Source organism: Eulemur rufifrons, chromosome 29 (genome assembly GCF_041146395.1).
Source record: "Eulemur rufifrons isolate Redbay chromosome 29, OSU_ERuf_1, whole genome shotgun sequence".
NCBI lineage: Eukaryota > Metazoa > Chordata > Mammalia > Primates > Lemuridae > Eulemur > Eulemur rufifrons.
In genome coordinates this window covers 97,823,416-97,840,621 of record NC_091011.1, presented here as the reverse complement: position 1 = coordinate 97,840,621, position 17,206 = coordinate 97,823,416, and the positions used below count along the sequence as shown (strand labels likewise).

General features: G+C 42.1%; 1 protein-coding gene across 3 annotated transcripts in view; it reads right to left on the bottom strand.

Moving 5' to 3' along the window:
* DPP6 (dipeptidyl peptidase like 6) overlaps window positions 1–17,206 on the bottom strand; it is a 643,862-nt gene that overhangs the window by 266,913 nt on the left and 359,743 nt on the right. The gene's annotated exons all lie outside the window — the stretch shown is intronic.

Below are 17,206 nucleotides of genomic sequence, written 5' to 3'. Positions count from 1 at the left end.
ATTTGTACGTTCCTGTTCACAGCAGCATTCTTTACCTAGACAAGAGGTAGAAGCCATTCAAGTTTCCATCGTCAGACGAATGATAAACAAAATGTGGTCCATTCATACAGTGCAGTATTATTCCGCCTTAAAAAAGAAGGAAATTCTGATACATGCCACACGGATGAACCCCGAGGACACTATGCCCAGTGAAATGAGCCAGTGACAAAAGGACAAGTCCTGTCTGACTATACTCACATGAGGCACTTACAGGAGTCAAATTCATGGAGACGGGAAGTCGAGCAGAGGTTGCCAGGGGCCGGGGCAGGGTGGGCGTTAGTGTTTAACGCAGACAGAGTTTCATTCTGGGAAAAGGGGGACATTCTGGAGACGGATGCTGGTGACGGATGCACAGTAAGGTGAGTGTACTTCAGGCCACTAAAGTGTATACTTAAAATGGTTAAAATGGCAAATTTTATGTTATATATATTTTACAACATGGAAAATCTCTTAAAAAAGAATTGTTGAAACAGAAAAATGAGTTAGGTGGAGAGTATGAGAAAAAGAGAGTGGGTCTGAAAAAGTGTATAGCTGTGCATTTAACCTTTCTTAATGTCACAGACCCGTTTATGGCTTTGGAAATCATGAGTTTAGGGGAAAAAAAATCAGTATTAAAGAAATAACTTACGGCTAATTTAACAAAGATGCGTGCGTTCAAGTTCAGTGTTTATTTGATCTGTACACCTCTCTCCCACGTGCTATTCGGAACTGCTGCTGGGGGCGCATGCCCAGGGCTGTTCCCGGGGTGACCCCCAGGTCCCATGGGAAGGAAACCGTCCTCACGCAGAGTGGTGCCCGTGAGCTGCCAAACCCGGCTCAGCACCATGGACAGCTCTGGAGATCCGCGGAGCGTTGCAGCTGTGTGAATCTCCCCTTGATCCCAGGATCTGCATCCTCAGAGCATCCTCAGAGCTGCCCTGGAGTTCCTGCCTTGGGTCAGTCAAGACTTGCACTCACCCGTGAAGGGGGAAATAGGGTAAGAGATTGCCATCCAGTCACCTGTAGTCTTTTCTTTTCTTTTTTTTTTTCCCCCCCTCATTTGTCCCACACCAATAAAAGATTAACTGGGCTCATTAAGAAAACAGGCAGACAGGCGTGGTGGCTGAGCCTGTAGTCCCAACTACTCTGGAGGCTGAGGAGGGAGGATCGCTTGAGTCCAGGAGTTGGAGGCTGCAGTGAGCTATGATTGCATCACTGCACTCCAGCCTGGGCAACAGAGCAAGATCCCATCTCTAAAACAAACAAACGAACGAACAAAAAACTCAACTCTTTAATTCCAAGAGCAAAGTTTGGGGCAAGTAACCTTTCTAGTAAAGCCTCCTCTGGCCACGTCTGGCTGGCTACACCAGGCAATACAGAATTCCAGCGCAGTGGTGGTGCTGGGAGCTCTGCAAAGGGCAGTAGTCTCAACAAAAGTTCAGTAGCATGGAATAGAAGACGTGGAAAATCATTCTAGTCCCAGCAAAAATGGTCCTAGAAGACACTTAAATAAATTCTATAACTGGGTATAGTCAGGGCCTTCAGGCTGAAGAGAAGAGAGAATAAGACAAGGGATGAACCAGTGATGGGGGGTGGTGTCACACCTTTAGAGTACTGAAGGATGCTCTGAACATAGTTTTAATAGAACACATTGTATTTTTGTTCTTGCTGTTTAGGAACAGTCACTCCAAAGCTGCAAAACTGATGGTGGTTGTTCCCGTTCCCACAGGTAGAGATGTCATCACGTATTCCAGGTCTCACGCAACTGCCCCTGGAGTCTGCCTCCCTGAGTATAGCCTAACGACTGACATCTCAGTCGGGAACTGTTTTTGTTCTCACAAAATTTATTATCAATCAAGGGACGAAACTTTGTTCAGTCTGCAGACCACAAGGTGTTCAGCATGAAGTCATCCTCTTCAACAGGAATCTGTCGTCCCTAGAGAAGATGATTTCATGCCTTCCCCACTGCACGCGGTTTCAGGTTTGCAGTGAGGGATCTGAGATGTTATTTGTGGGACCGAGCGACGGGGCACTAAAGGTCTGACAGGGCTCAGGTCCTGCATCAGCTTCCCGTCAAAGACGTCCTCTTCCACACTTGGCAATAACTATTGCGATGTCAATGAGGATTAAATCATCATTTTTAACTTGTAATTCTCTTTTTTTCACTCATGAGCAAGAGCTCGAACATTCACATCTTTAGTGAGGTGGCATTATGTCTGGGAGCCACCAAGTGTGAAGGGAAAATTACCATTAGAATTATCAATGATACTATCATGACAAATAAAATATTCACATCCTTTAAAGTACTTCATGTACCATCACACACCGAAGTACACGGGGCACGTTGGCTCACAAGAATAAGAAAAATAATCATTTCTGAGGTAGGATTATCTGAAAGCCATTATAGATTTCATTATGCTTTTATAAAGAAACCGTATCACAGGTTTAAAGCTTTTCCCATTAACTGAGAAATCAAAGTGGAAATATAATTATTTTTAAAAGTATATACAAATTAAAATAAAAATGCATAATGTTTGTGAATTGAATGCCATGATTTTAGAAAAAAAAAAAAACACTACCTTCTGTCAATGACTTCGATGACTTTCATTTAATTTTTATCATCAATTACTGGGCCAATTTTGTATAAGTGGATTCCAGTTCCATAAAGAATCAAGGAACTGATTATGTGACAGTTTATAGCAAATGTTAGTCTAGTGTACAACTAGAAGACTGTGTTGCATTAATTTATATGTTTTAACAAATTCTATTAGGATCATTTACAGCATGATGAAAATTATATTACTAAGTAATGTTTGAATAAATCCATTTCATTTGAAAATATAAAAGCTGTTAAAACAACACTATGGCAAGATCATAATAGACTGTCTATAAAAAGCTAGGAAAATGGAATATTTGTATGGTCTATTATTAGCTTACATCAGGATACAGCATCTTTTAAAGGATATACATCTATTTACTAATCAGTTCTAGAATACTAGTCCTATACATTTTACCTTTTTTGACAATTAATAGAATAATTTCCTTTTTCTAGGCTTTTAGCTTCTTTCTTGCTTGCCTGAACATTCTTATAGATTACTGACAGTGGTTCTATAGTTTCATTGACAAGCCAGCTGGTGTGAGTTAGGAATAGAGTGTGTGACCACAGAGCAAAGCATCACCGATGCAAACCTGAGGGTCCTTTACGTGCCCTCAAGTCTCAAGTGCATGGTTGGGCCCTTCCCTCTGTCTCCAGAGCCAGAGAGAGGTGCGTTCAGACTGGTTTTTGTCCTGCCTACACGCATGACTCGCAATAAGTTACTTAGCCTCTCTGAACGCGTGATAAATGACGTTACCTCCTTTACGGGCTGTTACAACAATCAAAGACATAACGCATGCTAGGTGTTTGGTGCTAGTGCCTGAAACCTAGTTATTTTTGCTATTATCCCAGCACAAATTCACTTTAGACTGAGAGATCCACTTACGCAGCTAGGAGGTGTCTCACCATTTCCTCAACTATCTTCTATCCCTTTCTCAGGACGTGCCGTCTAATCTCCTGTTCAGTTTTGAAGAGTGTGCTTTACTGGAGAACGTGCCGGGACGTTCACTGCGCGGTCCCCTAACACCTCCTCCAGGCAGCCGGTCTGTCATTCTTCCTACTCTGAGCGCGTGTGTGATGGAGAGACAGCTGTATCAAGATACAATTCACAGACCGATAAATGCCCCCGTTTACGTGTACAATTTGGTGGTTTCAGTACATTCACAGAGTGGTACCACCCCCTGCTCCAGTGTCACCTGCAGTTCTGTCCAGTGCCCTCGGCACTTCGCACAGCCTTCATCTCCCCTGGGGTCCTGGTCATCCTGGCAGGATTCCTAAGTTCTCAGCTTAGCTCTGTGTTTTCATACACATTTTTCTGAAAGTCAAGACCATCAGAAAGCTGTCCAGACCACTGCATTGGTCTCTGAGGACATTTGTCCTATTTCTTTTTCATTGGTAATTTTCATGCTTATGTGGAATTGTATACTTTAGTGTACAATTCATACAATTCCATGGTCGTTAACGTGTTCAGGGATATGCACAGCCACCATCATGGTTAACTCGAGGTCATTCTTATTACTGCAGAAAGAAATCCCTCAACTTTTAGCTGTCCCCCTCCTTGTCCTCATACCCCTCGTCCCAATCCCAAGCAAGCGCCAACCTAATTTCTGTCTCCACAGAGTTTCCTGTTCTGGACATTTCATATAAATGGAATCGTATACGTTGTGGTATTTTGTGACTATCTTGTTTTACAGTTTTCAAAGTTTATCACTGTGTTGCATGTATCAATACTTCATTGCTTTTTATGGTCAAATAATATTCTATTGTATGGAAGTACATTTGAGTTGTTTGTACCCTTTGGCTATTATGAATAATGCTGTTATAAATATCTGTGTACTGGCTCTCATATGGATATATGCCTTCATTTTCATTGCGTATATACTTAGAGGTGAAATTTCTGCGTCAAATGGTAACTCTGTATTTAACTGCTTGAGGAAATGCCACGCTATGTTCCCAAGTGGCGACCATGTCCATCCCCCCAGCAGGATACGAGGCTATGATTTCTCCACATCCTCGCCAACACCTGTTGTCTGACTTTTTGATCGTAGCCATTGTAGGGGGTCTGCAGTGGCATCTACCTGTGGCTTTGTGCTGCATTTTCCTGATGGCTAATAATGTGGAGCAACTTTTCATGTCTTATCAGCTATTTGTGCATCATCCTTGGATATATGTCTGTTCAGATCCCTGCTGATTATTTATTTGGAATAATTGTCTTTTTTTTTTTTTTTTTTTGAGACAGAGTCTCACTCTGTTGCCCTGGCTAGAGTGAGTGCCGTGGCGTCAGCCTAGCTCACAGCAACCTCAAACTCCTGGGCTCAAGCGATCCTACTGCCTCAGCCTCCCGAGTAGCTGGGACTACAGGCATGCGCCACCATGCCCGGCTAATTTTTTCTATATATATTTTTAGTTGTCCATATAATTTCTTTCTATTTTTAGTAGAGACGGGGTCTCGCTCTTGCTCAGGCTGGAGGAATAATTGTCTTTTTAATAGTGAGTTGTAAAATTATTACATATTCTAGATATAAGTTCCTTAACAGCTATATTATTTGCAAGTATTTCCTCCCACTCTGTGGACTGCCTTTTCACTTTCTTCATTGTGTCCTTTGAAGCACAAAAGCTTTTAATTTTCATGAAGTCCAGTTTATCTGTTTTTTCTTTTGTTGTTCATGTCTTTTGTGCCATATCTAAGAATCTTTTGCTGAATCCAACGTCATGAAGATTTGCTCCTCTATTTTCTTCTAAAAAGTTTTCCTTTTAGCTTTTACATTTAGGTCTTTGATACATTTTGAGTTAATTTTTGTCTATAGTTTGAGGTCCAATTTCATTCTTTTGTTCATGGCTGTCTTATTGTCCCAGAACTACTTGTAAAAAAAAATTACCATTCACTTTTATGCTGCTTCTCATATTCTGAGCATTTCTACGTGCATGATCTTATGAAATTTTATTTCATGACATAGAAGATGTATGTTATCTTCTATCTCCAAGGCTGATAAGCTTGGAAAGTGTAATTACTGCCTTTTTCTTTTCAGCCTTCAACCAGACTACATTTTTACGATTAATTTGAGGTTAGGTCAGCTGTGTGCCTGAATTCCAGAACAGGTGGGGGCAGAAATGATGTGCACTGCTTCCAGGTGTGGCCTTTTCCCCCAGCTGCCTAGCTAGGTTACACTTCCCAGTCTCTCTGGCATTGCTGTCATGTGACTGACTCCAAATTCATGGGAAATTTGGTGGAAGAGATGCACCTATTTCAGGTCCAGTCCCAGAACTCTTCCTATGATAGCGTCTCTATTCTCTTCCTGAGTCTGCCATCAAGACGCCGAGCACCTAGTGGAAGAATCTGAGACCTTGTAGAAACCACAGCCACTAGGTGGAAGGAACTCAGTCCCTGGAGTACCCCAGCGGCGTGGGCGAACCCCCACCTCCAGCCAACCCTTCTTAATTGCAGTGTGAGGAAGAAATAAGACTATCCAAGTTGTCATAGTGCCTGGGCAGAGACAGAGAATCCAGGCACAAGATAACAAGATGGAACTGGACAGGAGATGGGAGTTCACAAAAGGGGGGTTATTCTGGAGAAGTGCCCCAAGCTGGGAGGCAGGAGGCAGAGTTGCTTTTCACGGAGCCAAGTCTTGGGTAGGGAAGGAATAGGGAAATGGAAACCATACATGAATGGCAGCTCAGACAGTTTCACTGCTTTTTGCTTACAAAGCAAATAATAAATAGCTGAACTGGGGCTAGAACTTCCTTTCTCAGATTTACAATCAGAGGCACTTTCCATGAAAGTGAATGAGAGAAAGATATAAATAATAGCTATTTCCTCCAAGATTTGAAAAATTGTTGCACACAAAAATATTAATTTTGAGTTGCTCCAAAATAAATAATTGGACCCAAGGACAGGAAAATCTCGAGATAAATTTTAGCTTAATATGTTAAAGAACTCCCTAACAATCATCACTGGCTTTCTTGCTGAGAGCACTGATCTACCCCTTGATAGACATGTTCAGACACAGATTGGCTGACCACAGGCCAGGGGTTGCAGAGAGATTTCTTTACTGGGTGGATGACTGATGAGATGACATTGAACTCCATCCAGCCCTGCTTCTGACCCCTCCAATGACTGACTTACGCCCACACCACAGCCTTGGTTCAGAATTTCTGAAGACTCCTGCTAATTTATGCCCATAAATTCCTTTAAAATCTGATTTTTAAATCACCTCTCTGAGTCTTCAAAAACTAACCCTTATCTGTATATGACATTTTACTTTGAGTTTAAATTTATTACATTTTCTTGAAACTGTTTATTTGTTTATGCTTTCCAAATAGTTTCTAGTTATACCAAGTTTCACTTTTTAAAATCTTTTCTGTCATTTCATAAGTACTAAGAGCCTTCAACTACTCAACTTAAAGCACTTTTTGTTATGAAGAGCTTAAGTTACCACTTAACACACTCAATGGTCATCAAAGAAAAAGATGCCTTAGGAGATTGGCTAATATAGTTTGTGCACCTGGAAACCAATTTCTACACCTTCTGGAGGCTTTAACAAACTGAAAGTGGCTCAGGGATACAAGAGTGTGATGGTAAGTTTCCAGGTCCTTAGAGAACTTTCTAGGGAAATCATCCCCATCCCTGCTAATCCATTACCACTAGAAAAGGAAAATGTGTAAGAGCACATTCATCGCTCTCCTATCTCAAAGCATGGAGAGAAATGTCTGGTAACGCTCCTCCATAGGTATTCCCCGATCACATCTAGCTTCTAAAACGGGGAGGTGGGGAGCCTCTTACTTATTCTACCCTAAATATGGACCTAGATTTTAAGAGAGAAAGGAAAAATCATGTTTTTTTCTCTTTCAGGTTTTATAGGTCATCATTTTTCATGTATTTAGCACTCTATGCAGAAAAGAATGAAAGAGAAATCGCTTTTAAATAGGTCATTTGGAGGAATTTAGCTAAACACTGAGTGTCACGTAAAATTGGTGCATTAAATAAACAGAAAAAGACAGAACACACTTTGTTACTCAGAGGATGCTTATTCTCAAAGCATTAGCCATTTCAACACTGCATAGTAAATATGTCAACGTGATTCTTTTCCAGATAATTGTATTGTTATAACATATAGTATTAAGCACTAAAAATGTCAGGAATATGGGTTTAAATGTACTCAGTTCTCATCCCCTAAAATCGCACTGCTCCCGGGAGCACAAAAGACGGTGAAAATTTTACAATCTTCACTGAAAGTTCCTGAGAGCATTGAATGGTATTTGAGTATCATCCCATATCCAATGTGTCAGAGTTGAGAAACAGGCCATTTGGAACACAAATGAGAAAGAACTGCCTGTAAAATCCTACAGAAAAAGAAGCCACTTCAAGAATAGCAGAGTAAGGACCTTCAAAAATTTGCTCCTTCAAAAAAGCCATGAGATTGCAAAAAGGTCAAAACCAACTTTTCCAAATCTTGGCAATTAACCAATGATTTCCCACAATCTGAGGAGCATTGACCCAAGAAAAATCACTGAATTTCAGAAGAAGAATGCGCTTTTGGCCTTTTAACTTGTCCTATTTCTCTCTGTTTCTCCCCAGCTCCATAGTCGTCTTGAAAACCAACAACCTCACTATCATGGTAGCCGTGAAAATCATCAGCCTAGAAGCTACATGAGGGGAAGAACAGCTTTATAGTTTCCCCAAAGCCCCATGTCTTGATAATTGTCATTATCTGACCTGTCTGGAAGTTCCCTGGAAACACACACTTTACAGTTATTTTCTCACAGGTCTTGTCTTTTTTTTTTTTTTTTTGATCTGACTCAGAGCTCACTCACTGCAAACAGCCTTGTCCTTAGTGCATTTGTTGACAACAATCAGTGACAATTGTTTAAAATGGCAGACGCATGAAAAGATGATAATGACTGGGGGAAACAAGATGTTACCAAAAAATGATTAAAAGAAGAAACTAGGGAATGAGATGCCCCTGAGGGCTTTGCAGAGCTTGAGCGTTGCTGGGAACCTAGACAGCCAGGTGCAGGTGCAGGGCTGCACACATGCCGGGAAGGACCTGTGTCTGACCGTGAGCCTCTGAGCAAGCCGGAAACGATGGCTGCAGCACAGCTGTCCACTGCTTGGGGAGGTTGAAGCGGGGCCCTAACATGCCTACAGAACTTGCTGGCAAAAGCTGGGAGAATTATTGGTTCAAGGTATTTAAGGAAATCTTTGTCCAATCAACCATGCAGAGTCTTTAGTGACCACACGTGAAAACAATGTAAGTTTTATTTAATTAGTTCAGGAAAGCCATTAAATAAGTAAATAGCAACAACAACAATGGCAAACAGCAACAACAAAACCTGGGGAGAAGGGTAACTTGATTTCTAGACTTGTCACACTATATTATTTAAAATATTCAGTATTTAACAAAAAATAATAAAGCACACAAAGAAAAAGGAAAATATGGTCTACATAAAAGAAAACAGCAGTTAATACACTGCTATATATTTCTTGAATAATAAAAACTATTCTTTAAAAAGTGAAGACATTAGACATACTAGAAAAAATCCTTAAATTAGCTGAATAAATATGTTCAAATAACTAAAGGAAACCATGTATAAGGAACTATAGAAAAACATGAGAACTATGCCTTACCAATAAAGGAGCTCATAGTATTATACTACAAAATAGGACTACTTGGTATAAAGAATATTTTGCATTAAAAAGCCCTTAGAGATCAACAGGTGTTAGAAGGAGCTTTCTCTTTGCCTACAGAAAACCAGACAGACTCATCAGAAAGAACAATAGTCTTTCTTCCTCCTCCCTGTTCTCCCAACATGCTGCAGGAAAGCAGACCAGGAATGCAACCAGACGTGGCCCGACCCATTTTAAAGATAATACCTGTCTCAGGTTAATTTAATTTCCAAGGAGATTCATTTACAAGTCAGTCTCTTTCCTCCATCCATTCATTCTCCCAAATATCTATCCCTCCTTCCTGGTAACCACTTATTGCCCCTAAATAGAATTACCTATATGCCCTCTAAAATGAGGACATATAAACTTCCAGACCCCGCTGGGATTTTGGATGATCACTCTGTGATTCTCCCCCTGTGCACAGTAAATAAACTTGCAATCTCTTTCTCTTATTAATCTGCCTTCTTGTGAGTTGCTCTTTCAGAGAACTGTCCAGGGGTGAAGGAGAAGGTTTCCTTCTTCCCCACAGTTTGGCGGAGCTGGCAGGATCTTTAAGGCCTCTCTCCTGGAAGCTGCAGTGGGGGGACCTGGCCTCTAACCAGCTGGCGAATGGTGAGACCCCCACCATCAGACTCCCGGTTTCCCGGTCTCTCTGGGGGTCCCGCTGAGCAGATAATAAAGATCAACGAAAGGGCGGCCTTGCAAAATTTACAGAAACAACAGGAAAATCTCTAATCCCACAATTTCCCCAACAACAGCTAACGATCAATCATGAGCTCTCTCCCTGCTCTCTCTGGCTGACTAGCTGGCAGGCACCCCGCGGGGTTCCGTTTTCACAACGTCTGAGAAGAGCCAACAGACAGAGAGGAAGTGTAAATCTTTCTCTTCACATTCGTCAGAAACTGCTTTCCAGAATTTGTTTTACAGCCTTGGAGTTCTTGAGCGAACGGCGGGGTGGGAGCTTCAGGCCTCGGTCCTATCTCAGGGCAGAGTCACATCTGCCATGAGCCCTTCTCCAAGGACAGGCAGAGGAGCCAAGTCTTGGACTCTGACATCCTGCTGCTTCTGTTGCCTGCCTGCTTCTAAGAAGCAGGGAAGGAGGGACAGTTGACAGTACCCTGTTAATTTGGCTACAGCCTAAATCTCCTTTACGCCCTAAATAAAAAGCCGGAGTACCCAATTCTCTCTGTCAACACTAGCTTCCTCTCTTCTACTGTGTTGGCCCTCTTCCACCTGGGAAAGGTAAAATAAACTTCTTTCTATCCTAATCTTTGTCTGGAGAAATCGTTCTCAAAACCGCAAGCACTAGTCACACCCTAACCCTTCACCCTTACATCCCGGTTTCCCTCTGTCTCTCTGGGGGGGGGGGGGGTCCCATTGAGCAGACAGTAAAGATCACTGCCTCTTTTGCCTTTCTAAATTTCAGATTAATGAGAGAAAAGGTTCTATTTGTGACAAGTCTTAGTATAGCAACTCTAGTATATTTTTTTGGTATACTATATGGCAAGAATATTCATATTGTCTAATTCCTCTCCTCTCAGAAATAGCCTTTCTTTATTGTATTGCTTGGTCATTGTCTTTCTGTGTCATTCTGGCATAAACGGGGTTACTGTAGGGCAGGACATGGGCCCAGAGCCCCCGCAAGCCCACTGTGCAAGCTGGCCAGCTAACCAAGCCGGCCTGTTGTATTAACACAATCCCAACTAAACCAACGTCTATTTAGACAAACTATGCTACAGGTGCCCAAAAGAAAAAAGTCCATATGAGGCTCCCCTCTCGTCTTGTTTCACGTCCCTGAAAACTTGTCTTGTGACCAACTGGGAATTTTCTCCTCAGTGTCCACCATCTTGGGGGCATGTTTTTCAGGATCAGGCCAGGCGGCCAGTCTAAAGGGATTGGGAGTCCAAGACCCGTAAGATTCTGACCAACACACTCTTTGTAGTGAACGTGGCAAGCTCTGGGGGAGTCTTTGTCTTAAAAGTTTCTGTCCTCCTTGCCTATCTTCAGTCTACTTCTGAGAGTAAATGCTGGGGGTCAGGGGAACCGTGTCCTCTACACGCTCTCCAGGAACACCTCTTCCTTCCAAACCGGGACAATTACCACCTGGGCTTTCTATGAAAAGGCTTATTAGATTGAGTCTCTTTTAAGATAAATATACCATTGAGAACTCTATTAACGGCCAGAAGATGAGTCCTTTAAATAAAAGACTCCTAAATTTTTAAAGAATAAATTTTAGAGATCTCTTATTTTAAACAATTGTCTTATTTGTATTAAAAGAAGAATTAGATTAAAAGAAAGACATATAAGATCGTGGATAGCCTTAAAAATTCTCTTAACAAAATTAAAGAGCAAAATCTGACTTAAAAAGAAAAAAAATCTGCTGTAAACTGTCCCAGCGGAACCCACAATAAAAGCCAGTTTGCTCTGTGGCCTCCTGGTCACAGTTCCGTGCTCCACCTCAACGGCCTAGGTTTGACTCCCAGACAGAATGTTTAATATTTGTGTAACTTTTGCCATTTATTGATTCTTTCCCTCCCATGCATGGCTTGCAGTTTCCTGCATTCTGGGGGGGGGGGCCACACAGAGCTTTCCAACATCTATGCGTCAGCGGTCAGCTGAGAAGCTGGACAGAGGAAGCGTGGCTGGACACAAGTGTGGGCTGCAGCTCGTCGATGGCGTGTCCGACTTTTCCATGAGCGGTTTTTGTGGCTTGTGTGGATCTCATCAAAACTGTACTCCGCCTCCTTGGAGATATTTCTTGCTTCCTTGATTAAGTTATAACCTTGCTTAAGGCTTACTGGTTTCACTTAAAAGAGCACTTTAGTTAAAAAGTTCAGAAACAAGAATGTCAGCCGTCTGTCCTGGCTGAAGTCTGCTCCATCCACTCATCGTCACCCCGCCCCACCCCCACACTCCTTCCCCTCTGCTGATCACACGGTTTTGGCCAAAGGTGGCCGCGCGCTCAAACTGTGTTCCAGGCAGGGAGCACTGAGCTACAACCGACCCAGCTGTCTCTGTGCCTCACTTCCAGTTTCTCTACGTCGCCTTCTCTTTCCTGCCCACAACCACCTTCAACCCCATGGCAGCGCTAGTGTCTCTGCGCCTGTTCTGGCTCGGCTGCCTGACGCATGACTCGTTCTTTGCTCAACTAAAGTCTGTTATGTTTAGTTTGTCAGAAGTGGGCTCTAAATGGAGCTCCCTGAGACCCCTAGGAGCACCGAGGACACAAGTGAGGTGCTTGCTGGCAGCTGTGTCCCCGGCTGTCTCACAACACAGGGGACTGTGAGTAAGTTCTCGCTTAGACCCAAAGCACCACAGATTTGTGTTTTGAGCTTTCTGAGTTTGTTTGAGCAATTTTTTTTTTTTTTGAGACAGGGTCTTGCTCTTGCTCAGGCTGGTTTTGAACTCCTGAGCTCAAGTGATCCTCCCAGAGTGCTAGGATTACAGGTGTGAGCCACTGCGCCTGGCCTCAAGTGTTTGAGCAAATTTTTAATCCTAACTAGGTTCAGAAGTCAAGATACAAACTGAACTAGGTCTGAGATCACACTAGATCTGATCATTAATTGGGTTAGATCCAGTTACAGCTCTCAAATGTCCTACTGGATCAGGCAAAAATCAACAGCAAATATTAATAGCAATAGCGATAGTACAGGGATTCACAGAGATTTCCAAGTTCTACACCTTTGCTTCTTGGATTAAAAAGTCATTGCTTAAACTGATCATGGAGATCTGAGAGCCAAAGCCAAGATTAAGACAAAAAATAAAATCTATAATTTCTGCAGCACTGCGTACTCTACCATGCCTACCTGTACCTGCACAGGTACTAGGCCCGTGAAACAGCAAACACAGACACGCCAGCCTCTCACTAACGGCAAACTGTTGCCTAGCTAGTAATTGCTTAAAACAATAAAATAGGTAATTAAGATTGATAGTCTGAATCAAAACATTATAATAATATTTAAAACACAACAAATAAAAATTGTTTATGAGAATTGTAAGATCTGCTTCTGTCTGTATGTCTATATGTCTACGTGTCTATACATGCCACGTGTATGTGATATTTCACTACCAAAACATATAAAAGAGCTCTAATTAATTAGCTTGAAAAATAAGCACTTAAATCACTTAAATCACAAGCACTTAAATCAAATACCTTATCAAGAAGATAAAAACTAACTCAAATGCCCTTTGGTTCACGTGACTTTAATACTGCAGTAATTGACCTCTGCTCAACTTTCTTTTCGATTCGGTCGCGCCCTGATTCACAATTTCGCTTTACATTCACCTTCAGAAGGAGACAATTGACACAGACCCGGACACCTCAGACGCTGTGAGTGTCCTTCCATATTCTCTCAGATGCTCCTGATTTTCCCAAGGACTCGCTCTTGTTCAGAGCGCTGATGGTCCTTTACTCTATAAACAGAACGCCCGCTTAGACGCCCTCGTTCTTTTAAAGACTCTGGCTGAACGAGGCCATAAAGCCTCTGGGTCTAACCTCCAGTGAGTGCAGACGACCGTTACTTACTTAAGACATAAAATATCCCAGGGCACTCAAAAGCTCACCCCAAAATGGCTTTAGTCAATTTTGTCATTGGCCTCACTAAAACCTGCACATGGACAAGAGGAAAAACTGCTCTATTTGTACAGACTCCAAATATGCCTTTGGAGTCTGCCATGCAGTTGGCACAGCTTGGAAACCTCGTGGTTTCTTAACTCCTGCTGGCACGCTGCTGCCAAGGGGCCTAGGGTTGCTGCCCTATTACAGGCTGTTCGCCTTCCCTCCGAGATTGCCACTGTCCCTTGCCCAGCCCACACTGGGAAAATGGATGCTCTGTTCCTAAAAAGTGATAGGACAGAGGGGACTACGAACGGTGGGCCCAAGTGGCCACCCATCCTTTTCCCACTCAGCTTACTACCCTGTCCTTCTCCCTGTCTGATATATCATCAGGCTAATGCCCCACCATCCAAAACAGATAAGTAGAAACAAAAGGGCACTAAATAATATATTAGGCCAAACAGACGCCCTGTAGCCCCTTTTCTTTTAACTTTTTAGCTTACACTTATCTCCCATTAGATGGGACATATATACAAACAGGGAATAATTAAAAAATTTATATATAGTTAGTACTTCCCTGGGATCTACAAAATCTCTGACCAATTATTTCCCAGTTCACTCTTTATATTATAAATCTCACCAAATCTGTAAAAAAAATCCAACACTCTCCGGGAAGCCCCCAAAGGCCCAGACTGCGGCTTGTGACACTCCAGATGGATTTTACAGACTCACCCCCAGCTACAGACGGCTCTCGCTGTTTGGCTGCTATTGACATATTTGGTAGACAGACTGAATAGCACCCAGCCAGGTGTGCCGACACTGCAACAGGGACAAAACGATTCGTAACCAAGGTGATTCCTCGTCTTGCTATTCCTTCTTGGATTGAGTCAGAGCAAGACACTCATTTTACAGCAGAAATAAACCACTTGCTTACAGAGGCTCTGGGGTACTCATTAAAATTTCATACCCCATGTCATCCCAATCCTCAGGACAAACAGAATGTAAAAATTTAGATACCAAGAGGACTCTAGAAAAAGTCTGCCAAGACACTGGACTTAAATGGCCAAAAATGTTACCTTTGGCCCTTACAAAAGTCTGGAATGCTCCAAATAGGAGACACAGATTAACCCCTTTTAAAATAGTGTTCGGCCCCCCACGCCCACCGACACCTCTAAGCCCCCCATGCCTGGGCTGAATGAACGCTACAGAGATTGAAAGGAACAATTCGATGTCATGACCAGCTACCCACAGGTGCTAACTATTAATAATACGCTTAGAGCACTCCATCAACAGGCAGGATCTGGCCTCCACCACTGCCAAGCCCGGCCATCCTTTCTGACCCAGAGAATCTTGTGCACAATCAAATTTTTTTAAAAAAGAGACGTGCTGTCACCTGACTGTCACCCTTATGAATTCCTATTAACCACCCACACTGCCATTAAAATAAAAGAAAAATCTTCCTAGATTCATGCAAGCAGTGCCAAAGTACACCGAGACAATTAAAAGACCACCCCATAGATGACCTAAAAATAAGGATTTCCAAGGACACTTCCCAGGCTCCTAAAACAGATATCGTCACAAAGCAGACAGCTTTTCCCCAAGCTCGCAGATCAAGAGATCCCTTTACATCCAAAAAGTGTTTTTTTGTTTGTTTGTTTCTTTTCTTTTTACCACTACAAAAGGGTCCTTTAAAAATACTTCTTCTTTTAAGCCTCCCCTTTAAAGATTGCACATTAAAAGCCGCCTGGAGACTGCCTCACCCTATCCCATCCTCCCTTTTAATCTTCCACTGTGACTCTTCCTTCAAACTCTGCCTCGCTCTTACTAACCTTTGTTTCCAGCAGGTCAGGCACAGACTCAACATCGCTTTACACCAGTGTTTCAAACTCTGGCCACACTAACTTGTCAATCTCATTGCTGGTTATGCCAACATCTAGATCAGACAAAGAAACCTAAACTCATTTTTGTTTCTGCCAAAGAGAGCGCCTGGCAGCACCGGTCTGAAAAATAGATGTATGAGAAGATGTGACATCCACAACCAGAGAGAAGACATCATACTACTTCTCCTGCTGGTGAGCCAACTGGACACAGAAAAACCTCTGTAAAAGCTCAGGAACTGTCTTTTGCTCAGGTAAGGTCACTGAAAGGAAGGTTTTCCCTCTACATTGAAAACAAGGAAGATACTAGATCTTTTCTAGGTGACATACTAGGGCAATATTATGATCGGACCCTACGGTTTGATTCCACAGGTGACAATCTCACACTTCATGCAAAGATCATAAATGGTACTGACACTAACTCTCATAATGTCAACACTTGTCAAATCACCAGGTATTATGAACAACCCACAAAACAGGCCTATATAACTTGGGGTATCTCACTTACTCCCCTTGTTAACTTGCCAGACACTAAAGATTACATATGGATAGAACAAAAGTCTGGACTGACTTGGTTAGCTGACAAAACCAAGCCCTGTAACTGCCAAACTAGACCAATGGCCTTTTATATAAACAGGTTGTTTTTACAACCTGTTCTATTTCCACAGACTGACAAGAACACATGAAACTTAGAGATACAAAAGGGGCAATGAGAAAGAAAAGTCACAGCAAACTCCAGGCTGGCTGGTCACAGGTCCCAACCTGACCCTATCTACAGAATAACACTGGCCTTTTTATCTTGTGTGGGGATAAAATATACAAGTGGTCCCCACCTAGACAGTCAGGACACCGTATACTTGGTTATCTGACACCCACTATTACTAGATATTCCACTTTAAATGCCAACCAAATTACAAATTTATACTCTTTCATTCATAAAGTGATACCACACAAACATACTAGACATGACGTTATAAAAAATCCACTTATATATCATAATTCTAAATTCTTTTCAGTACTCAAGATGCTTTTCCTGACATTTAAAACTTAAGTGATTAAAAAGACAGTTTTAAATCTCTCTGTGATGATAAACAAGAGTTCAATATCACTAAACAAACACTTAGAACACTTCAGGTAAAAGCTGATAGCCTAGCCTCTATTATATTTCAAAACCCCACAGAGAAAACCCCGCAGAGAAAAACTCGTGTGATTAGTGGCAAAAAATGCTGTTTCTACATAAACCACTCAGGAAAAATAGAGACTGATCTATACTTCTTAAAAGGAAAAAATAAATATTCTCCATCAGAATAATAAAACAAAACCATTCTAATGGGCTGACCCATTCCCAGGAATGGGAGACTAATTCAATAGAATGTAAGAAAATGTGCTTAAATTTGTTCTTCTCTACTTATTCATTCTCATCTATGTCCTTGTCTTACTTTTCAGATCTCTTGTTACTCAACTACTAACTTAATTTCTTGCTCCACAGCCACTGA